A 24,406-nucleotide genomic window follows, 5' to 3' on the forward strand; every position below is an offset into this window, starting at 1 on the left:
AGGACAGGTAGTGACCGAAGATGCGGACCATGAAAAGGAAATAAGAAGAATAAGATTGGGATGGAGCGCATTTGGCAAGCACTCGCAGATTATGACTAGCAGCTTACCGGTATCGCTCGAAAGGAAACTATACAACAGTTGCATCTTGCCTGTACTCACCTATGGGGTTGAAACGTGGAGGCTAACCAAGAGAGTTCTACTTAAGTTGAGGACAACCCAGAGGGCTATGGAACGAAAAATGGTAGGGGTAACATTAAGAGATAGAGAGTGCAGAGTGGGTCAGAGAAATAACTCAAGTTACCGACATTCTAGTAGAAATTAAGAAGAAATGGACATGGGCAGGACATGTAGTGCGAAGAGAGGATAACCGATGGTCGCTGAGGGCAACAAACTGATTTTCCAAGGGAAGGAAAGCGTAGCAGGGGACGGCAGAAAGTTAGGTGGGCGGATGACATTAAGAAGTTCGCAGGGGTCAAGTGGATGCAGCTAGCACAGAACCGGGTTAAGTGGAGAAATATGGGAGAGGCCTTCACCCTGCAGTGGGTATAATCAGGCTGATGATGACGATGATAGGAAAGTAAAGGTGCAGTGTTTGTCGCACTTGTTTCTGTGGACACCTGAACCGCGGCATAAGGGAAGGGAGGAAGGTGGGAGCTAAAGTAGAAAGAGGAGCCGTAGTGGAGGGCTTCGGAGTAATTTAGACCACCTGGGAACCTTTAACGTGCGCTGACATCGCACAGCACACGGACGCTTCTTCGTTTCGCCTCTAACGAAACGCAGCCGCCGTGATCCGGTTCGAACCGGGTACTCCGGCACAGGAGTCGGGTGTGTAACCAGTGCACCACCCCGGCGGGGCTGTCTCATGGAGACACTTTTTTTGGGAGAATTCGGCGTCTCACACCAAAACAGCATTGCAAGTTCATCCGCTTTCTCCTCACTCTCCTTAGCCCTTCTGGCGCACAACCCACGGAAGTCGCTATTTTGGACACGCTTTCCGAGGCTGGCAGGTGAGTTGTGCCCCAGAATGGCTATAGGGAGAGTAAGGAGAAAGCGGATGAACTTGCAAAGCTGCTTCGGTGTGAGATGCCGAATTCTCCCAAAGATGCTGTTCCCGTTACTCTAGACTTGAGGTGACAGCTGAGGAACAGCTTGCAGGTAAGGTGACTCTACATGCAACTGAGGCCATTCCTCCAGTTGAAGAGTCTCTTGAAAAGCGCCGGACGCATTGCGCGACTAACGAAATTGACGATGGTGATCCGCTAAGCGTTAAGCATCGTTCCGTCGGCGCGCATCGAACCCCGATGGGAAGTGTAATGTTCGCGCAGTGGGAATTGCCAATCGTTGCAGGCAACATCGCCATCTTCGGACAGATATATGCAAACCTTGGTAGCACTTGTGGGTCACCATGACGACCTCTCAAGAGCTGTTGTTTGCAACGCTGAATCTCCAAGCCCTGAGGTCTCGCCAGAAGCATGAGCAACTGCGTACACTTTTTATCAGCAAGCGGCCTGATTTTTTATCAGCAAGCGGCCTTAAGGAGACAAAAATTAAATGAGGGCACGAGAAAGAGAGGGCATTCGGGCCATTCTTTCTGATCAACATATTTTTGTAACATATGCTGTTGGTGTTTCAGCGGGTGGTTTCTTGATTTTGAGAAAGGCTGTCCCTTATTCCGCCTTATCTTAATATACGAAGTCTGATGGGCGTCTAGTAAGTTGTAAAGTTTTGCTCTGCATTAAGCCATGGATACTATTAAATGTTTATGTGTCCAATGGTGCAGCGGAGCGTGTTGATATGATTAAAGGCATGGCTACTTTTTTGTATTATAGTAGGCATATTGTGCTAATAAGGGATGCTACTTGGGCATGTCAGCAGAATGCTCTTGCCGTGCCTAGTGCGCGCAGTGGCAAACGTGCTGAAGTATAGTTGTGCATTACTGATGATGCAGGTTTCATTGATATAGGGACCTCATGTCATGCAACCAGAATATTCACGCATACCTGTTGGAGGTCCGAAGCACACCTAGACAGGATTTGTTACTTTCTCACATTTTTACATGATGTGTTTTGCGAAACTGTACCGGTTTGACTTCCAGGTCATTGTAAAGTATTCACCTTATTGTGGCACCACAGAGACAAGGACGGACGCGGAGAAAGACAGAACAAGGTGCAAGGATGGCAGTTGCTTATCTGAGAGTAATTACGTTTAAAACGTTTGAATCAATGGGAGCTTTGGAATATGAATTCTTCGATTATAAATGGCCAAGGCTTTGTTTTTCGAATAAGCTTACAACTGAAATTATTTTTGAGAGACGCCAAAACACTGTGTGCTGATTGGCAGCTGCTTGAACAGGAGATGCGAGCGATCACTATTGAAAGAGGTCTGTTTCGCCTTTTCAGTTGAAGGTTTGAGAGAGGGCACTGCATAAGAGTTTGTATAGCTCTATGAATTTGAACATGTGCACGTCCCTCATAATGTGATGAAATTGCTTATGCAAAGTGCAACCTAAGACATTACGCTGAAAGATACAGGGGTACCCGAGTTCAATCTCGTACCAATCGTGATGTAAACTGCGAAACTTCTACAAGACAAGCCATCCGCGATGAACACTGTCGCAACAGTAGCAAGGTAATACCAGAAATGGTGTCCAATGGCACAAGTGAACTACGGGTGTCGGTTCATTTCCTTTCGGCACCAAGGGTGCGCTGTCAGAGACGGTATAGCCTGTTGCAGCGGACGTTCCTTGCGCCAGAGGCACCCCGTCGGAGACTGTATTTAGCGATGACTTAAAGACAGGAGGTTGCCAGAAGAATAACTGAATATTTCTATACACAGTATGTACAACAAAAACATTTACAACGGAGATGCAAGTTGAAACTGGCTAACTGGGCAATATTCCCACCTCAGCATAGCCGAAGATGCAGAGCGTCTAAACCTAGCCCAGAACACCGGACTGGGCCATCGGGTTCGGTTTTACCCCCTGAGGTCCAGCTCGAATTTCCACAATGTCCAATCACCCCAAACATCGACCTGATTGGTTGATTCCGACGTCGAGCTCCCCCTTAAACTTTAAGAGAACTAAACCCTCTCTCTCATTGAAAAAAAAGGAAAAGCAAAACTCCTAGGATAACCTCATTCCTACATTCCGCTAGGCACCAGACCGTTCACCTGGCGGTTGCAACGTTTAATTCAATCAGTACCGATGCTACAAAAAAAAGGAAAAAGAAAAGAGTGGTCAGTGGTTCTGGCACAGCTCGGCTGTCTTCACGAGTGAACCGCGTTTGTTAGTGCTCACCATCACATTCCATCGGCCGCTTGCGTGAAAGAGCGTCTCATCTGCGACTGCGAGGTCGATACAGCACACTCGACCCGGTATACAAAAAAAGGAAAAATAAAAGAGCGGTCAGCGGTCCTGCCATGGCTCGTCTGTCGTCACGAGCGCAGTGCTATTGTCAGGTGCTCGCCACCGTATTTCATCGGCTGCCCGCGTGAATGTGTGTATCACCTGCGACTGCGGGGTTGAGACGGCGCGTGCAAGCTGGTGTCACCACTTCACTCACTGTCACTCAGCCCGTAAAGCTCTTCATCCTAAATGGCTTTGCGTGCTTCGCCAGTCTCCTCGCGGCGCCCTCCTGTCTGCGCCCCACCTGCGTCCACTCATGCTGAGAGAACCAAGAGGAGCTGGGCTGGTAGCCACCTACTTTCCTCGACTGCCCGCGATAATTTGTTATGCCCGTCGGTCGCTTACACGCCCCTTCTAAGATTCTACATGGGGCACAATGGCGCCGTTTAGAATTATTTTCATTCAAGGGACCGATGAAGCCTAGCACCACTTAAGAGGTATTTACTACTGCTCGAATGCAACCACAATCCTACATTCGGACGAACAATAACCAGGTATTCCGGGGCACAATAGCAACAACAACAAAAAAAAAATCATGCGGACAGGCATAAAAAGCAAAACAGAAAGTAAAAATCGAGATTGATCTCTTCACAGAAACACATCATTTGCGAGCACAAGTTGCGCCTCACACAAAGTTCAAGTTCATGCGCAGGCATCAGTTCTCGTCCACGGACGCCAACAGGAGTCTCCCCGGTCGCTCCCCCCGCCACTGCGTGCGCTCGAGCCAGCGTGCGATGTCCTAGGCCGCAGTCTCAACAAAGTGAAAACTCAACCGCTGATGTCACCCGGGGTCGAAGACCTCCTTGCTATCACTAGGGCCTAACCAATCAGCCTGTGATGCACTCAAGGGCACGCTCTGCACGTTGTGCCGCGACAATGCGACTTGTACATTTCCCTATTCACAACCTTTGCGACGCTTGATCTGCGTGCTGAACAGTAGATAAGAGGGTAACTCAGGCGTGGTCGCAATGTGTGAGCTATGCTCTTGTCTACACGCACTTTACATCGATGGGTGGCTTCCACCACATTCCCTTCGGCACTAACATTAAGAATGCCGTGCCCTGCTTCACAGGCTTTTTCCGGCTCCGTGGCAACATCTAACACTGCAGCTGGATGAAATGCCTTGCTGTCATTTCATTCAAATTTGTCCGGCGACCCCTTTTCGTTCTCGGGAGAAGCAATCTGAGTTGTGTCGAGTCCACTTGAAATTTGCACGGCCTTCTCTACATTCTGCCTTACCGACCCCACTCTCTTCGCGACCTCAAAAGGGGAGCTCCTGCTGAGGACAGTAGTACAGGGCACTTCGTGCAATATGCTAGGCGCTGTGCGTTGTTGTTCCTGCGAGGTATTTCCACTTCTTGCTAGCTCCACGAGGTCGCGTCGGTTGTCCGTGCTAGGTTCTCGCTGTTCAAACCGCTCCTTCTCGAAGCTTGCCTGAGGTTGTTTTTGCGGCACCACAGAATTTGTTGCAAGGGAACCTGGCGCGCTTTTTGACGATACCTGGCCGCTTTCCTTTCTGTAGTTTGATACTTGGGAAGCTGCATTGACATCCTCACTCACAGTACAAGTCAGTAATTGACAGTTGTCCAGTCTGTCATCAGACACTAATAGATTATCTCAATTACTCTTGGGCAATCAGAGCTGGGCTGCTCGTTTTCGTTGCTGGCCTCCCGCGGTGGCGGTAAAGCTGCACTGTTTTCGCGCCCTGCCTGAGCCTAGCCTCGCTTGCTCTCCTTTCTGTAGTTTTCTCCCTCGAAAAGATTTTGCTGCTAACCGACTGGTCGTTCAAGGTAACCTCGCTGCTGTTTTCTTTATCCTTACTTAACCTGCTTAATACGCATTTGTTTTCCGGGTCTCGTGGTGTAGCTAGTGGCTCTGTGGTGAAATTTTCTGCGCCCAATGCCCACATTCACCGTGTTGCCTCAGCGACCTTCCGATCAGTTTTATAGCACTCTACTATTGAACTTTCAATCGCGCGGTCCAAATCGAGCATACTGCCTCCGAAAATGGGCGGATTTCCTTACTTTAGCCTCCGCAATTCTGCCTGCAGCTTCTTTAACCATGCTTGGTCGGTTTCCAAAATTAGCCTTTCAGCCATTTCTAGTTCTTTTTCTGTACCGAGGTTTCAACTTGGAAATTATCGATGCGGATCCACGCACCCTTGAAACTGCCCTACCGGCTCGAACGCAGACAAAGGCTCGAACAATGGGACCAGGAAAACTCACGGTTTCGATGTGTTGATCCCCTTTGAACGCTTTCCAGTGTCGATGTCCGCCGCCACCTTCAGTGGAGCCTGTGATGCGCTGCCGCTCACCTCGGGCCTTGGGTGTATTGCTGCCTACTTGCGTAGACCCGCCTTGACCGACGCGTTGCACTTCCTAACCGGCTGCAGTCCCGCGTGCCTGATCCGTTCTTCTGGTTCTTGCTGCTACCTCTCCTGGTTTCCTTTGCTGCTGCTTCTTGCTGCCTGCACCTGGTCCATCGAAGTAGTCGATGCCTTGACTTGCTGTAGTCTTCACGCCTACTTCCGCTGCCGTCCTTGTCTTCTACTTGGCCAGTAGAGAAAATCCTGTAGAACTGCGCCAGTGAAGTTGCGGGTGCGCCGTCAGAGACGGTATACCGTGTTACAGCGGAGCTTCCTTGAGCCAGAGGCGCCCCGTCGGAGACGGTATGTAGCGATGACTTGAAGACAAGAGGTTGCCAGAAGAATAACTGAATATTTATATACACTGTATTTACAACAAAAACATCTAAGACACAGATGCAAGGTGGAACTGGCTAACTGGGAAATACTCCCCCCTCGGAATTGGCGAAGATTCAGAGCAACTAAACCTAGCCAAGAACGCCGGAGCGGGTCCTCGGGTTCGGTTTTATACCCTCAGGTAAAGCCATAATTTCCACATTGTACAATCACCACAAACATCAACCTGATTGGTTGCTTCCGACATCCAGCTCCCACTTCAACTTTAAGAGAGCTAAGCCCTCTCTCTCTCACTGAAGAAAGGGAAGAGTAAAACTTCTAGGATCACGTCCTTCCTACGTTCCGCGGTACACCTGGCCATTCACCTGGCCGTTGCAACGTTCAAGTCAATAAGTACCCTTGCTACAAAAAATGGAAAATAAAAGAGTGGTCACTGATTCTGGCACAGCTCGGCTGTCCTCACGAGTGAACCGCTTTTGTTAGTGCTCGCGAACTAGGACAGCACCGATGCCTATACCACTTGCGTCAGTATGCGCTTCCTAGAGCATAACGGTTGAAGTGCCGTAAAATAGGATGCGATGTTAAGAGGAACTTCAGTTGTCGTAAAGACGAGTCACACTCAGATGCCCACTCGAATGGAGCGTCTTTATGTAGTAGGCACGTGAGCGTGTAGGCGATGTCTGTAAAACAAGGGATGAAGCGCCTGAAATAGGAGCAAAGCCCTAAAAAACTGTTGAGCTCCATCACATTACGTGGTTGCTGAAACGCGGCAACACCTATGGTCTTCTGATGGTCTGGCCGTACGCCATCACCATCGACGAGGTGACCAAGCACCAACGCCTGTCCCTCACCAAAAGGAAACTTCTTTGAATTCAGCACGAGTCCAGCTTGGCGCAAGCAGTTCAGCACGAGCACTAGGCGGTCGTTGTGCTCTTTGAATGTCCGGCCAAAGATGACTACGTATTCCGATAGCACATACAGACCTCCCATTTTAATCCGCGTAGTATAGAATCCATGAATCTTTCAAATGCCGCAGGTGCACTGCACCATTGCACAAATCAAAGGTCATAACGTTAAATTTGAACAGTCCATCGGGAATGATGAACGCGGTCAATTCTCATTATCAGCTGGCTGCATCCGAAGGTCTACGGATGAAAAGTATGATGCAGACTACAAGCAGTCAATGGCGCCATCAATGCGGGAAAGCGGGTAGACGTCCTTTTTCGTGACTGTATTCAGGCTACAGTAATCTACACCAAAAATATCCATGTACCATCTTTCGCACAAGAATTACTGGAGCCGCCGGCTGCACGACTCTTGAATGATACCCTGCTTCAACATTTCACGAACTTGCTCATTGATTACCTTGCGCTTGGAAGTCGCCACACGGTAAGGCTTTTGGCGAATTGGGTGCGCATGTCCGGTGCCAGTGCTATGATTGGTCAATGACTCAGGAAAGGACCGTGGGCTCGTGGCTTTCGAGAAGTCAAAAACGGATGAATACTTCGATAAAAGATCTTCCAAAGCAGCACGCTCTGTGACATTGAGGGAATTAAAATCATACCACTTAGGCGAGCCTTCACTGGGGATGCTGCGACAGGCCGCTAGGGTACATCCGTAACCAAAGCCACTGACATTGTCACGTCTTCTTTACAAGAGGCAAGCTTCATGCCAGCTGCTAAAAGAACTGGCTGCGTGGAGCAAATAATGGTCCACAATCACGTGGAGCCCTGATTTACCAACACCAAACAACGAGGGACCAGGAAAGATGTCTTCACGCAGTTTCAATAATTAGGCGTCACGATCGCATGAAAAGCTTCGGTCACCCGGCGACAATATGAAACTGGAACACACTGCACAGACATCGGGACACAACAGCATCGTCGCACACGTAAAACACGTTATAACAAACAAGAGGGTCCTCAAAAACCCCAGGCGGAAGGCAGCCTTCAACACTGATCTCGCCTGTGCGGCAGTCTACGGTTGCGCCACACATGAGCAGAAACTCAATACCGAAAATTTTATCATAAGGAAATGAGGCAGTACTACGAATTCTGCCGAAAACACTGTTCCCCCAAGACACACTTTGGCACTACACACTCGAACAGGGACAACAAATCACCGCTAACGCCATGAAAATTTGCATTTCCGTCCAATGAAAACATTACTTTGGGTCCCAGCATGTTTTTAAGCGATAAGGTTACAATCGAAATAGTTGCACCCGTCTCCACTAACGCCGTTGAGGAAATACCGTCAACAGACACACGAATCTTATTTTAAGCATAGTCACAGAAGGAGGTATTTCAGAGAGTAGCAATCTTTTGCCGGTGGCCTCAACTCCATTGGCTGCGGCGCCTAGTTTTCCGGTGGTGGTCACTGGGAGCCACGCCGCGGGGACCGCGAACGGCGGGCACGAAACGCGCGTGGTGGAGTCAGACTCCAGTCGGAAGCCGGGGAGTGGTTGCGCACACCACCGGGCTTAAACTGGCTCTGTGGAGGAGGTGGCCAGTACCGAGGAGAGTCAACTGGGCACTCACTCGTCGTGCCTGGGTAAGTGGGTCGGTCATACCGCGATGGTGGACGACGGCGGAATTGTCTTGAGATGTCACCTGGGATGCCACAGCGGTAACAGACAAGAGCAGGACGGAGAAATGTTTGCTACTGAAGGGTCCTATTGTCAGGATGGCAATAATAGCCAGGGTATCGCTGATCTGCCGGGGTGGTTACCTAGGTCGTCGTGAGCGAAGGTCGCTACGCTGATCAGGATGCCTGGAAGACACAGGGCTGGGGAAATGTCGCGACGATTCGTTGGAAGAGGCAGGATATGCTGTGCGGACAGAAGAGTATTCGGGGTGCGATTGCAGAGTGTATGCGGGGTCGCACGGAAAAGATGAGCTGCAGAACACTGGTGAGATGTGCTGGCCGTGGGAATCGAGCCGGAGGAGTTCTTCACGAATGATCTGCCAAATAGTCGAAGTTTGGCCGTGGAGACATGCTCGTTAAAGCTGGCGACAGTTGTCACATTGGACAGCCTTCCAAACTTGGACGTTATTCGACGGGTCTTCAGGGCTTCAAATGTGCGGATGTGACGATTGACAACAGAGACAGTCGAGATGTCCTCCTTGGCAATGAGAAATTTGTAAACATCCACTGCAATGCCCTTCAAAAGATGTCCTACTTTGTCCTCCTCCGACATACAAGAGTCAATACTCTTATAAAATTTGAGAACATCTTTGGTATAGGTAGTACACATCTCGCCGGGTAGTTGGGCACATGGGTGAGTGTTTGCTCGGCCTGTTTCTTGCGCGCTAACGAGCCGCGCAAACACTGTTTAAGTTCATTGACAAAACGCATTCATGTCGTCAGCATGTCCTCATGGTTTTCAAACCAGATAAGGGCAGTGTCGGTCAGGAAAAACACTACGTTATCATGTTGAGTGGCAGAGTCCCAGCGCTTGTAACGGCTAACCCGTTGGTAGTGGCGAAGCCAGTCGTCAACGTCTTCTTCTGCTGCGCCAGCGAAAGGGCGGGCTCCCGGTATGGTGGAAAGGGCCGGAAGTAGCCTGACTTGAAGTGGTGAAAAGCACCGAGCTAGACTCAGTTCGTGGCGGCATGGTAGCGAGTAGTGACGGAAGTCCAACAAGGCGGCTGCTACGACGAGGCTCCAGAGGCGCGTCAATGACGGGGCGATGGCGGGGTATCGAAACCGCACCCTTCATCAAATGTATCACTGTTTATGTTAAACGTAAAGCTTACGTTACTCCCACAAAACAAGTACACCCGAGCCAGATGGCACCCTGATCTGTGGATCGCATTGCTGAGCTAAACAAATGCTTTGTTTTACACCTGATAACCCGCCCTTCAACACTTTTCTGCTGCGCTTTAGGTGAACTTTTTACTTCCGGTAGATATCGAATTGAAAAGAATTACAGAAATGGGTGCACTAGAAGAAAGTTATTAAGGAATAAATTTTAAAGCTACAAGGAAAGAAAAAATTACAGTGAATTCAATATTCTTGGCGCTTCGCTATCTCATTTCGCTCAGGGGCTACGAGCGGTGCGATTATTCAAAATAAACTAACATGAGCAAGTCGCTACAATATTATGCAAGATGGGGTCTCATAGTTTATTGATCGATGTAACACGTTTTAACTAACGTTGAACCCCTCTATTACATGGATAGGATCCCGTGGACGCCTTGGCAGAACGCTAAAGAACAGGCTAGGAGGAGACAGCGGAAGGAGACATTCCTTTGAAAACATGCACACCGAACTTTTTGTGATTTTCTCATGAGCTCACTCCTTATCAGCCCCCGTGTATTCGTCTATAGCCATCTTGGGATACGCAGCAGTAATTGGCGAGTTTGTTCAATTCTCTCCTGCCTAACGCTAGCTGCATAGCCTAGGCAGCTGTCTACATTATAGGTCGTGAAAGTCTGCTGCAGTTTAGTATATCCAGCGCCTGTTCTGATTATTTTTGTGTCGCGTGCCTTATAGTGCTCTTGTGTGGAGCAAACATGTTGATTCTTTGAGTTATTATAAAACGCATCGACACATGACATATTTTTGAAATGAACACAATTTGCGCACTCTCACAATTTATACACTTCTCACACATTTCCCAGTTGATGTCATAATCACTTTAACGAACTACGATTGTTTTCGAGAATATCAGCACCGTCATTTTGGTTCACAAGAAAATCAAAATAATATAAACCGAACTACGCGTATTACGACTGGTGCCAATAGTATCGCCATAACTTAATTATTGCAATAAACAAGCAAAGTAGCCACTAAAATAAGATGGCAGACCCCATAAGTTAAATCATGCTTTTGATTCTTCTTTTAGTAGCGCTTTTTAATTTAGCCGTGTATTGAGATATTTCCTTTCACGCTTACAAACTTCGATTTAAACACTGCAGGAAAGATATCTTTGATCTCTTTAAAATAGGTTTTTGCATCAAAACAGATAAAATTTAAAATATAGGGCACAATCATTACAAGATTTGCTGGATGAGATATCACTACTTTTCACTTTTGATTATAAAGGACATTTATAGTGCGCGAATGAGGGCGTCTAGAATAAATACGACACTCAATATTTTTAGTTTTACTCCCCGGCGGTGTGTTTCGAAATGGTGACTCTGATGCAAACACGTTGGAAAGACGGTAAAGTAGATTTACTTCATTGCATAAAAACAAATAGAGGTCGTTAGCCATAGCACTGCCATAACAATTGTGTTATCTTTTCGACATCATCAAATACACAAACTGTGTCTGCATTCAACGCGACAGAAATTTGATAAAGGTCCTTTACTTTTTTGGAAGGCCAGAAATACAATACTACGTCCAGATTTCAAGTTCGATATTCTTTACCGTTAAAACTTTTGAATCACAAATCCGAAAACCACATTTTAAACCCGCGCTTAGCTTCGATGTTGATTGAGTTTACCTTCGCAATAAGGTGTTACAAAGAAGTCTGCCAAGAGTATTTAGAGATATGTTTTCACAACTGAAAACGTCTTCCGCAGCACAGTGCTATCTAGTGCTGCTAGAAGTTAGAAAATATAATAATGTAATAGAAGACCTTGAACAGGGCGCTACGCCGTCAACAGTCAAGGGAAGGTTCAGCGATCAGTGGTAGAACTTGTGTCAGCACACGCACGAGCATCGGAGTGAGCTTCGTCGTCGTTGTCTTTTCTGACCGTCAGACGATGAACATGATTGTCGTTTTCTTCAGCAACAGGCGCTGAATATATCAGAGCCGAATACTTGTTTTACAACTTCACCCGGGCGAAAAGGCGCCATCCTGGCGGTTTATGGCGATGAGACGATGACAGGATCATAGTAAGTTTCAGGCGGTTACTGAGTACTATTCCGCGGTTGCGGCGACGGTGGTCAGTAGATGGCGTGAGGGGTTCAATGAGGTAGTTGGCGGGGGATGTTTGCTTGACAATGCGGTAGGGGCTCTGATACTTGTTCAGAAGTTTGGATGAAAAGCCGGGACTGGAGAAAGACCACAGACCACACCATACACTGTACACACCGTGCACCATGCATGCCGTAGACCGTACAGCGACAGACCACAGACTTACAGAGTCTGTGTGGTAAGTAGGAAGAAGTGCAGATTGATCTCGGGTGGTTTTCTGCTGTTGCTGGGCGTGAGACGTGAAGAGCCTGGCAAGCTGGCGGCATTCTTCAGCATACGCTGCAGCTTGTCAAACAGACGTGAATTCGGAAGAATTTGGTCGGTAAGGGAGAATGGTATCCAAGGTACAAGAGGGCTCACGACCATACAGGAGAACGTATGGCGAGAATCCGGTGGTCGCTTGAGTGGCAGAGTTATCAGCGCAGGCGACTAATGGAAGAACGCGGTCCCAGTTGCAGTGGTCGGATGCCACATACATTGCAAGCATATCGTCCGTGGGGCGGTTAAAACGCTCAACCATTCCTGTTGTTTGCGGATGGTATGCGGAGGTGTCGCGGTGAACGATTTTGAATTCTCTAACAACTGTTTCGACAACTTCAGAAAGGAAGGTGGGACCTCTGTCACTCAGCATTTCTATGGGAGCCCCTTGGCGAAGAATAATGTGAGGGAGCATGAAGGAGGCAATGTCTTGGGCGGTAGCTGATGGCGAAGGCGGCGTTTCGGCATAGCGTGTGGGATGATTAATTGCAACGATGATCCAGCGATTGCCTTTTGATGTGCTAGGAAGCGGGCCGTACAGGTCAAGTTCAACTAGCTCAAATGGCTAAGGTGGGCCGGTCAGCAGGTGCAGAGGAGCGGCGGGCTGGCGAGATGGGTGTTATCGGCGCTGACACTCTTGGCAGGACTGGACAAACCGACGAACATAACGGTACATCTTACGCCAGTAGTACCGCTGTCGCAGGCGAGTGAAGGTTTTTAATAAGCCGGCGTGGGCACACTGGGGATGGTCGTGGTAATGGGAGCAAATCGCAGAACGCAGATAGGTTAGAATTACAAGCAGCCACTTTCTACCACCCGGAAGGTAATTCCTACGGTAGTGGAGCTCATCTCTGATGGCGAAATGGTGAGACTGGCGACGGAGAGCGCGGCAAGGAGGTCGTGACGCGCTACCAGATAAAAAATCCGTGAGTGAAGCGATTCATGCGTCTTTACGTTGCTCGGAAGTCGTATCGGTAGGCATGTCTGTGAGATGTAGAACAAATATAGCAGGAGTGGCCTCAGACGGCAAGGGAGAACGTGAGAGAGCATCAGCATCGGCATATTTATAGCCAGAGCGATAGATGACGCTAATGTCGTATTCTCGAACCCTCAGAGCCCAATGGGCCAGTTGACCAGAAGGAACTTTCAAAGAAGACAGCCAGCAGAGGGAGTGCTGATCGATGAAGACATCAAAAAAAAAAAAAAAAAAACGGCCATACAAGTAGGGACGAAATTTGGCGATGGCCCAGAGGATAGCGAGACACTCTTTCTCGGTGACGGAATAGTTTGCTTCAGCTTTTGTCATGGTCCGACTGGCGTAAGCGACAACGTACTCGCCAAAGCCAGACTTCCGCTGAGCGAGTACTGCGCCGAGGCCGACGCCGCTGGCATCAGTGTGGATTTCTGGGGTAGAAGAAGGGTCGAAATGACGAAGGATTGGCGCAGTCGACAGAAGGTGGCGGAGTGTCGCGAAGGCATCATCACAGTGCGGCGACCAGGCTGCAAGATCGTGGCTGAACAGAAGCTTGATGAGAGGGACAATGATTGTGGAGAAATTTCGAACGAAGCGGCGGAGGTAAGAGCAGAGGCCGACGAAGCTGCGGAGTCTTTCACATTAGCGCGCTTGGGAAATTCTGCCACTGCGCGCAATTTTGCCGGATCGGGAAAAACGCCATCCTTGAAGACGACATGTCCGAGAATGGTTAGCTCCCGTGTTCCGGAACGGCACTCTTTAAAATTAATTGGATGCTAGCGTCGGTCGTGCATCGCACAACTTTCTCAGGGCACTAGAGGTGAGTTGGAAAATCCGGGGAAAAGATGACAACGTCGTCCAGGTAACAACAGCAAGTGTGCCATTTGAGCCCTCTGAGTTTAATACTTGTTTAATATTAGGTACAATAAAGCATTTCATCTCATTTACATTTAGCGATTAAAGTTAACATCACGTTGTGGTGAAATGTTTGCTTAAAAAGAATTTTAAAATTTCATAATATTTTGCTGATATTTTTGTTCACTAACGTTGTGAGAAATGTTTCCCAGTTTTTTATGGTTTTGAAAATGTGACTTCTCACTGTTCTGTAGCTAAAATATTATTGTCCGCCTCGCGCAGAAATATGCGCGTTTTAAAAAACGACGCTCCAAGCACTGCCCAGCGCCGTCAGTTAATGGCGAAATACTAATTACGTATTTGCGGTATGTTTACCGTGTTCGCCACTGCTTCATGCTCCACGTCATGCCGGACAATGTACGTAATAGCAGTCGCGTCAATGATTGACGCTGCGTTGTGCAGCACTCAGAAGCTAGTTTTTTTTTGCAAAAGACAGGACCTTTGGCACGAGATGGGCAAAATTTTCTGAGAGGAATTGTTGGCGATATTTAGTTTTCGAAGTACTCTAAAGTGCTAGCATTATAAGCAGTGCCCGGTTACTAATTCCTAGTAGCAATAAGACATTTGCCTGCCAGAGGTAAAATGTTTTTCCAAAACTCGATAACCAGCTAAAGATTAACATTTTTTTACTTTTCTAACGTGCAAAATCACTTGCACAATTGTGCAGCAGAAGCCGTATTCATGCATAGAAATGCCCACTTTAGAAACTATGCCTTCATTGAAGCACTTGGTGCGGTGCTACCCTGTATTCTCTAAAGAAAAATATGTAAAACTTTGAGATATGTCTGCCTTCCTGTAAACTCCACTAACATAGACGGCACAGACGTGCCTCTCACATATTTGGAAACGCGTTTTAAAGCTGGACGAATCTGCCTGCATAAGCCACGCGCAGAGGTTGTTTCGCGCAGAGCTCTTGAGCAATATACACTGAACAGTCGACAACTCCATCAGTTCTCAAAGCATCCTTCGGTCTCCATAAATTGGGAAACACTTAGCCCCGTTCGGAGCCTCATGACTACTTACCTCAGCATTTGGATTTGCAAGCAGAGCAGGAATACAACAGCGTACACTAAATGACTCTGCATTGCGAACATTTTCAGCAGCTGTTTGGTGATTGTTTCTGAAAAAGCAAAAAGAAGCATACTTCTTAAATATAATTCCAAGGTAGCTGCCGTCCACGCAGAGTAAACCAATAATATATGCTCAAGCTGCCCATTGCGAATTCCTAAAACGACGCCTCTTAATCTCGACAGCAACCACCTAGTAGCACAAACGGGGCTCTAAATCGCGGGCCTTTGTCGGCCCAGAGCGGGTTGCCCAAGTGGGCCCGAAGTGAGGAGTTTGCAGGATTTGCAACTCAGCATTGGTTGCGACATAGGCTGCCCTTGGGCTGCCCATGGGAGACAGTCACGGAGTCCCTAAGGCTTCCCCAGTGAAGTCAATCAGGGCTGCCCACACAGAACTGACATCGGACCCAATAGGCAGATAGAGGGCTGCTTAACAGGAAATCGCAGGGGGCTGACAGGGGCTGCCTGTGTAAAGACGGGTGCCTATTAAAGCCGAAGCAACACCAAGGAATTTCATCTGAAGGGGACCTTCAAGGGGCTTGCAGGAGCTGCCTATGGAAATCAGGGGGGCTGATTAAAAGCCAATATGAAACACCTGTGTGCCACCTCAAATGAACGTGCAGCGGGTCCTGAGGGGTCAGTCTGCCCAAATGAAGGTTTCCCACCCAAATCCCAGGTGACATCCTAATTGGCCAAATGTTTCGCAGGCTGGCTGTTAACAATGGATTTACTTTAGCAGCCTATAGGGTTTTTCATAACCAACCTACATAAAAAAAGACACAACGGAATGCTTTTAGTTACTACAGGGCAGTCACATTGGCCAAAAAGCAGCAGCATACATGGATTGACAGATGTTATGCAGCACTGTTTGCACAGAATCATTTTGTGCAAAAATGATAATCTAGCAACTCAAAACTTGATATAAATAGCACCAGTTGACTAAATACCAGCTGTGCATAATGAATACTAGCTGTGCATAAGTCTCCAAACACACCAGAATACCACAATGTATTTCTATTAGCTCTTGCCGGGAACAAAGCATGTCAGTCTAAAAGCCAATTCTAGCATTAGGCAGTCTTTCTCAAGTGGTGATATAGCAATATTATATAAAACAGTTACTATCTGCAGGATGAATACTTAGTTTTGGTGAAAGCTCGTACTTCATATGAAATTGCGTGATTATATTAGATAATGTATATATAAATTCAATGCCCATTTGCAGGTAATGAGTCCTACTTGTTAAGACGGCGTAAAAACATAGTACTGGAAGATGTACAGTACATGAAGTGAAGAACATTTTGCCACATTTCGGTATGCTGTCTACAATTGCATGTTGGAATCAAAAATGAAAATTATTTTCGTCAAAAACAGTTTATTAAGTTAACTAAGAAGCTCCGACAAATACGCACATCAAAGTGGCAGCATGCATGTCTTATGTGCTTTTCATTCAGTTTTGTGCGTGAAGGAATAGTCCTGTCCAAGTTAGGGACCGGTGAGTGGGCTTCTTTCCATGGCACGCTTGAGATCCCAAATGGCTCCCAAGATGGTAGTTGAGTGATAGCACCCCCCACACTGTTCTGCACGGAACAGCAACTGCAAGTTCAAATACAGAATCCAACATCAGCATGGCCGCCACCACTCACCCTGATTATTTATTGTAATTCAAGGTAGTGAATGACACTAAATAGGACCTTGCAGGAAATGCTACAAGAACCTTTTGTATGTAAGGACACGATGCAAAGAAATGCGCTTATGGACTTTATTGTTAAGGGCAGATTTCTGAAAAAGAAATAAATTCCACTAATGTAAAATAACCAAAACTGAAGCTGTGACTAGCTAAAGCTAATGACTAACATCATACACGCAGCCGGTATTAACAAGGAAAGCATCAAACTAAGCAAGATAGATTATCCTTCGGGAGCACAACAATGTTGTTTCTGCACGAAAAGATAAATTGAAAATCTCAGAAACCCTCCCACTTTCACTCACTCACAAAAAATGAACTCTCGGGATGCCATTACAAATATTGTTTTCGTAACAGGGGTCTCTAAACTATAGGGATCCCTTCCAAGACTAGAAAAGTGAAGAGAAATCAATGGCGTCGATTTAGAAAATTCAACTAGTTCCTTCTGCACTGGGACAATCTGACACGATACTGAAGTTCTGCTGCATTTCTGCACAAGCTTTCCTGCATGGCTTTAAACCTATAAATGCCCCGTTGTCCACAAAATACAATTTTGGCGTGAACAAGAAATCATGGAAATGGGTCCGGCAAGTAGTAGTAGGATGGCAATCATTTACGGGTCGGCTGCATGACTTAATGGCACTGCATGATATGACAAAGGGCAGCCAATCTAGGTATCTGATTTTAGACGTGAGATTGGGATTACTTCACGGACGCTTGTTTCCAGAGTCAGGCATGCTGCATGCACATTCGAATAGCCTAATAAAAGCACAGTTTCAACGTCAAACCAAAAGTCGAAGCCACTAAACCACCCGCTGGCCTTCTACTTGCCGGCTATAGCGGTTGGCAGGAAATGCACAAATAGTCTTCACATAATCTTCATGAGCATGCATCAGCTGCCTGAACATTTTTTTTTCTTCTGGGAAATGCTGCTTTGCATGCCAGCATCTTGTGTACTGCATATGTTGTCACCAGGGCTTAACAATTTAATGAACCGAATAAGAGGTGTTCGAACTTGCATGCGGTATTTGTATACTTTCAGCACGTCTCGAAGCTTATTTGCCTATCTACTGTGTTAAAACAGTGGAGACCACAAGTGCACATTACTGACAAAAAGCAACTTCATCACGCCTACAGCTGGCACAACAAAGCAGGTAATATGCAGGACTAAACTAAGGACAAAACCACGAAACATATTACCTGACAGGCACAAACAGATTACAAATGAAGTCGAAATTGCAGTTCTGAACGTGCTGTGTACGGCAGCTATGTGCAGGATTCAGCACTGTCCTATGACCGCAGCCTCTGTCTTCATAACATATTCCGCACCTTTTCATTTCTGAGACCGCCCTCTTGGCTGCATGCCGCATGCTGCTTTTCTCTCATCTAAGGGGCAGCTGTCCAATGCGATGGCAAAATAGCGCTCCTCGAGAAGTTGCATAAATTTATCCTTCAAGGCTGCTTGATGTGTGATTCTTCAACTGGTGGGCCAATTAATACTTCGCTCTTATGCAGTTGCCTGGTTTATAAAAACAGGAATAAAAACATTTGCTATCACATGATGCTAAGCTATCAGTCTAGATAACTTACTATTCCCCTCTGACGTCCGTTTAACCTAACACGAGGCCATCAATAAATGACAGAAGATAGGAATGACGAATTTTTTACAGCACAAAATGGGCAGCCTTTGTTAAAAGTTAAGAGCCTAGGGGGTCTACTTCTGAGAAAGCCTATGTGGCGTGTAATGCATTTTCAGGTTTTCATACTTACTGAAGGCAATAAGGTCTTGCCCTCTCCAGCGGCTATGGCTTCCACGATTATTAAAGGCCATATTAAACGGCTTAAAAGCAAATCCTATGGTCTAAACTTTTGACAAAGGCTGTACAAGAGTTCACAAGAACCTTGGCAACCAAACAACATTCTGTTTAGAAGATTTGTCATTAAAGCTAAGTCCCATTATAGAAATAGTGGCTAGAAAAGGGAGACTTCCCTTCTTCAGCTTGTGCATGATGTGTTGGTGAGCCATAAGAGGGAAAATACAGCTAGTTTGTACATGATCAAGAATAGAAACAGCGCCACTAAGACGAGACAGGAGAGCAGAAAACACGTATTGTGACCAGCAACCAAGTCATTTATCGCTACAAATGTGGTTTTCATATAACAAAAAAAAAGGACGAGTAAAAAGAAATCTCCAAACCACACACGCGATTGAAAAACCCATCAACAAAGATCAAGATACGCGCAGTCTTTTGCAGAGAGAGCTATCGATGGGCTGCTGATGCACTAGTGACCTAGGTTTTTTTTATACTGGGGGCCTCGGAAATGAGCCTTGTGACCTCTTCTTCATACCGGGCAATAATAATAGTCTGAATGAAATCGGCTTCACAATCTTCACATTCTGCACAATATGCATGGCCAAATAGTTTCTGCGTGACCTGTTCTCTATACCGTTTCCATGTTCACGTAGTCGGTCGTTGAGGAAGCGTTTATCTTCGTCTTTACATTGTTGTGTTTCTTTGCTCAGTAAGCACACAATTTCTTAATGCAGTTACTGTGATTCCAACATTCATGGCCGGTGGCCTCATTCGTAGCACATTCCTACAGGCGAATAGGTTTGAGGCAGAGTGGGATAGGGCTGTAGAAGCTGTAGGACAGAATACTTTCACACTCATTCGCATAGCTTTGGTCCTTCAAGAGCACTCTTCTGCTTACCATCGCCAGACTATACTAGCCATTGTAATGTCACGTAATTGCTGAACATTATTTACAAATATGTGGCTGTATTTGCCTAACGTGCATGCATAATTTGAGCACTATGCTGTAATGTCAATACATGCTATCAGAGAAGCCACACTCCAGCCCACATCGAAAACAGAATTATAACTATAATATTCGTCTTCATATTTATCTGCTAACTCATGTTTAGGTGCCACCATTGCTCGCATGGGCAATGAAAGCAGAAGCAAAGCAATGGTATTGTGTTTGATGTTGATATGAATTACTGCAGACTCCATTTTTCAAGAGGAACGAGCCTGAAGTGCTCTTGCAACTGCAACTCTGGCCTCAAAATAACTGTGATCGTACTCCTGCCATGTCAGTGGAAAGCACTCAAAGCTGAAAACATTCTTCCAAGAGTCCTAATCAGTGTTCTTTACACAGTGCAATGCGCCCTTACTGGAAGGGTCCACAGTGACAGCGTAGAGTTTAAGCCACTAGAAAAAGTCACATTGCTTATAATAGGTAAACATTGATCTGTGCAATAACCTGCGGACCCAATTGCGTCGAGCTGAAGGCTCCTCTGCAGCTCGGTGGCACAGTCACCAAGAAGGGCACAGGCTTTTTCATGATAGTATTTCCTGGAACATGTGGATATACCCAATACTATGCTGAGACAAACTACATGTAACGGCTGACCATTCATACAACATGATATATGCAGCAGTGGTTGTAACTTCCTTGTATGGTGCTGTGGCAACAGCCAATTGGTATGTAATACGAAGTTCGCTTCTGAGCTCTACAGAAAACAACAATTTTTCAGGGTATTCAACAATTCAAGTATCACTGATGAACAAATGCCACTAAACCAAATTTAACGAAAATGCAATCAAATTTAGGCTAGCGTTACATGACAGCGGATATGCTTTAAAAGCTATCAAAATAAACCTAAAAATTGCACAAAAGCAAAGTACCATCGGTGTATTCCCACAGCTGTACCAGACAAAAAAATATAAGAGCTGTCAAGGAAAGCTATTTTGCCCCCTCCATGGGCAACTATTAATGAAATATAAACGCAGCACAGCAGAAAAGTTAGCCAAGAATGAAATGCCACATTTAAAAGCGATAGACATAAATTGAGAGAAAGGCTCCTTTCAAACACAAGCACTAAACCCTGTGTGTGGCTAGTACACAAAGCAACATAATTAAATTGAAGTTCTCGGTGGCATTCGTGCGTTGTTTTGTATGCTATTTGCTTGTAAAGCAGTTTCACTCTCACTCCACCCTTTCGAAACGCTGATTAGTTCAGGCTGCAGACATGAAAAGGTTGTAAAACACTCACTTCTATTTTCTTTTTTGGTTCGATGGGTGCTCATGGAAACACATGCATGCATGTATGTTGTCAATACACGAGGTGAGCATTTGTTCTGCTCAATATATGTTTGCCGTAGAAAAGTTAATATATTTTCAGACGTGCTGAAAATTATACGAAAACTACTATACACATGTATCATCACCTGTTTAGCCTGCTGACAGAAAATGTTTCGCCACAGGCATCAGCCTACAATACATGATGTGCCGGCATGCAAGGCACGATTTTCCACCAGATATATTGTGTGTTCTTGAATATTAGGCATTCAAAATTTTGCGGATGGCTATAGCCAGAAGACAGCAGATTATATTAGAGCAAAACATACATATTCCTTTCACTTAAACACCACGGTGAACACTTCTAAATTGAAAATCATTACGAAAGAAGAGCCAATCACAAGGGTTGCCCGAATTCCTGCTTACTACACAGTACAGTTAGTGAACAATTAAATAAAAAAACGCGGTCATGTGGCGCAGTATTCTTCAAACAGCTAAAGCAGTCCAGTGCGCTATTTGATGAGCAATGCACATTCATTTTGCATTCAGATGTGGTGTTAGTATAATACCTTGAGTGCAACTACTGCGCGACTCTCCTCAAAAATTTCCAGTTTCCAAGCACCCTTTACAAGAGCACTCACACCCTCCCATCATCATACCTGAATGTGTACGTGTGTAAGCATGCGCAGCAGTTTGCTCCCTAGCCTCTGGCAAAGCTCAATATCTTTGTATAATGCTACACTTAGAATGCTTATTTACACCGCGCACGCATTCTGCTATGATAGGCAGATGCATGTAGTACAGTGGTGAAGCAGTCATCTGTTTTTCAGTAGAGGGAGAGACAGGAAGTAGAAGCTGGGGCCAGCCGGCAACAATGCAGGCTCGATTACTTATGTGACAGGCGAACTAGTCTCAATTTTGATTACGTTGCTGCTCTTTTAAAGTCGCTACTAATATTTTTCAGGATGTTTTGCAAGACAACAAAGGGTTATTTTCACGTGTTGTCTCACAGAGCTGCAAAAGAACTTGAAGAAATGCCATAAACCTACATGCCCTGCCTAAAATTCTTCCATAGCACCTCCATCGATCGAACAGCAACGTCGCTGGGATGACATCAAAGCAGCGCATTTTTCACTGGCACTCATAATGCGGAAAGGTTTCAGAAGAGTTAGCCGTGGAGAGTATCGAAGACACATGTATCTTCGATGCTATCTTTAGATAAATTTTATGTATCTGTATAAGGTATCGTGTGCTGAAAGTGAAAGTATCGATGTATTGGTATCGAAAATAGATTTTGGAAGTATCGTGTATTTTAAGATACTCGATACTGAAGAAAACTTCAAATATTCAAACCATTGTGAGACTTTGAGATGACTGTGCTCACTGAAATTGAAGTAGAGGCCCTGAGACAAGGCTTGAAGTAACGGTTGAGTTTCCTACAAATGCCCCGGCCCCTCAGCTTCAACCCCCTTTCCCGATTCCCTTTCTTTAAAACTTAAGCAGGCAAAGGTAAGTAGGTGCTAACGAGGTGCGTTACTTTTAAGAAGCGCGTGTGCAGCACGAAGCTGCTAAGCCTTTAATGGACACACAGAGAGATGAGCAAAGAGGAGACGCTATGGGAACACGCAGTAGGGATTTCGCACGCTGCTGCATCCGTCTTCCCACACTTTATCATCCACCCCCGTCTCTGCGCTGTTTGACTCTCGTCAAGCAGTGCCCTCGGTGTCCTGTCGGATTCAGTAACTTATGCACAACCCAAACACCTCGGCTCTGCGTGCCGGCTGTGCTAGGCGGCAAGAATACAAGCTTGTAAGGTCTCAGTCCACCACGACGCAGTCGGCTAACCACGTTCTTGTAGTTACAGCATTTAATGAAAAACAAATCGACATTTTATATCTGTACAGGCAACAGGCTTCCACTAGACTTTTTTTCTGGAAAAAATATTACGTAAAACTTTGATGAAATGCACGACATGAAAGCTAATACGTTATCAGAATGTTTTTCGCAAAACACATTTCAGCAACCCTTCAATAAAACTTGTAAAGATATCTGTATGTTAAAAAATCGTATCGTATTTCTATAAAGATACTTCTATATTTTATCGATAAGCAGCCGTAGTTTCTAGAGACGCTAATGAACCACCAGTTTCCTAACTACCTCTAGGATGCTTGAATTAACGCGGCTATGGTTCGCTCTTACACGCTGACAAAAGGCATCTTCATCGAGTACAATATTGCGGTGTGCTCGTGTACATATGCAGAGAGGCTTTTCTCATTTGCGTCGCTTTTAGCACGCCCTCATCGCACTCTTCCCGGGCTAGGTAATGTTCAGCCATTTTATTTCGTTTACCTTCTAGATTTTAACAATACGCAGAGCTTAAAAAGAGTATTATCGCACTAATGGCAATATAGCTGCTCAGTTGCAAAACCCACGCAGGTTGCACCTTTGTATTTGTATGTACAGCCATGTGCTCACAGGTCGGTTCACATGAAGAGCGTTATTTTCAAGAAATATTTCGCTAGGCTGCTTGCGGAAGCAATCGCCTATCTCTAACCATGGCTTCAATTCAATGTGACGTTCTGCAAGGACAGCTGCTCAAACACCGCCGTATTCGTTAAGTTCTTTCAAAAAATAGCATTCTAGAAAGCATGGCATAATTTCCTAACCCGCTAATCGTATTACCACCTTTATTATGTACGGATTCGAGTGATGTATTGAAGTTTCGATGATACAGTACCGAGTATCTGTTTCGAAACACGATTTCGATTCTATATCTTGTATCGGCATCGGAAATACAATTTTGCATGCTATCGAGTATCGTTATCGAAGATACTTTTTCGTAGTATCTTGTGCAGCCCTGGAAGAGTTAATTACGTATTCTTGGCAATGCAGAGAGCTTTCCATCTGTCAAAATGCAAGTAGTGTCCTCAGGTAATAATCTATTTCTCTGGCTTAGCCTGATATTTCCTCTCCAAGTCTTTTTAAAGCAGTATTCGCACACACTACTGAATCCCTCTTTAGGGAAAGGCAGGGGGACAGTGCTCATGTCACGCCTTCGAGAGGCTGCGCGATGTCGCAGCTGCCAATGGCTGGTGGCAGCTGCAGTCTCAGGGCAGCGAGACATCTCCAGCACGCTAGCGGCCAGCACGTATATAAGCTCCCAGAATCCCCGAGAAAGAGAAAAATAGAGAGCAGGGTCTGAGTAAAGTTCTGAGCAGATATCTACCCGACCCCGGTCCCCGGTCTTTCGTACTCTAGTTTATTTTTTGTGCCTCTTCTCTTTCGGACTAGTTTATTTTATTTTCAGTTTTTTTACTGTTGTGTACTTCGCTCTTCCTGTCGGGCTGCGTACGACTGGAAACATCGGCATCACTTTCGGCAACTCTCCGTCACCCG

General features: G+C 46.0%; 2 long non-coding RNA genes across 2 annotated transcripts in view; both read right to left on the reverse strand.

The window, feature by feature from the left end:
- The window catches only part of LOC146174513 (uncharacterized), a 46,992-nt gene extending 31,690 nt beyond the window's left edge, over positions 1-15,302 (reverse strand). The window contains exon 1 of the long non-coding RNA XR_014701730.1: positions 15,200-15,302. This is a non-coding gene — a long non-coding RNA (uncharacterized LOC146174513). The remainder of the gene's footprint in view (positions 1-15,199) is intronic.
- Positions 15,303-16,628: 1,326 nt separating this feature from the next.
- Positions 16,629-24,406, reverse strand: part of LOC146174514 (uncharacterized) — a 28,024-nt gene continuing 20,246 nt past the window's right edge. The window contains exon 3 of the long non-coding RNA XR_014702399.1: positions 16,629-16,836. This is a non-coding gene — a long non-coding RNA (uncharacterized LOC146174514). The remainder of the gene's footprint in view (positions 16,837-24,406) is intronic.

This window comes from Amblyomma maculatum, chromosome 11 (assembly GCF_055883805.1).
Source record: "Amblyomma maculatum isolate TAMU_Amacu chromosome 11, ASM5588380v1, whole genome shotgun sequence".
NCBI lineage: Eukaryota > Metazoa > Arthropoda > Arachnida > Ixodida > Ixodidae > Amblyomma > Amblyomma maculatum.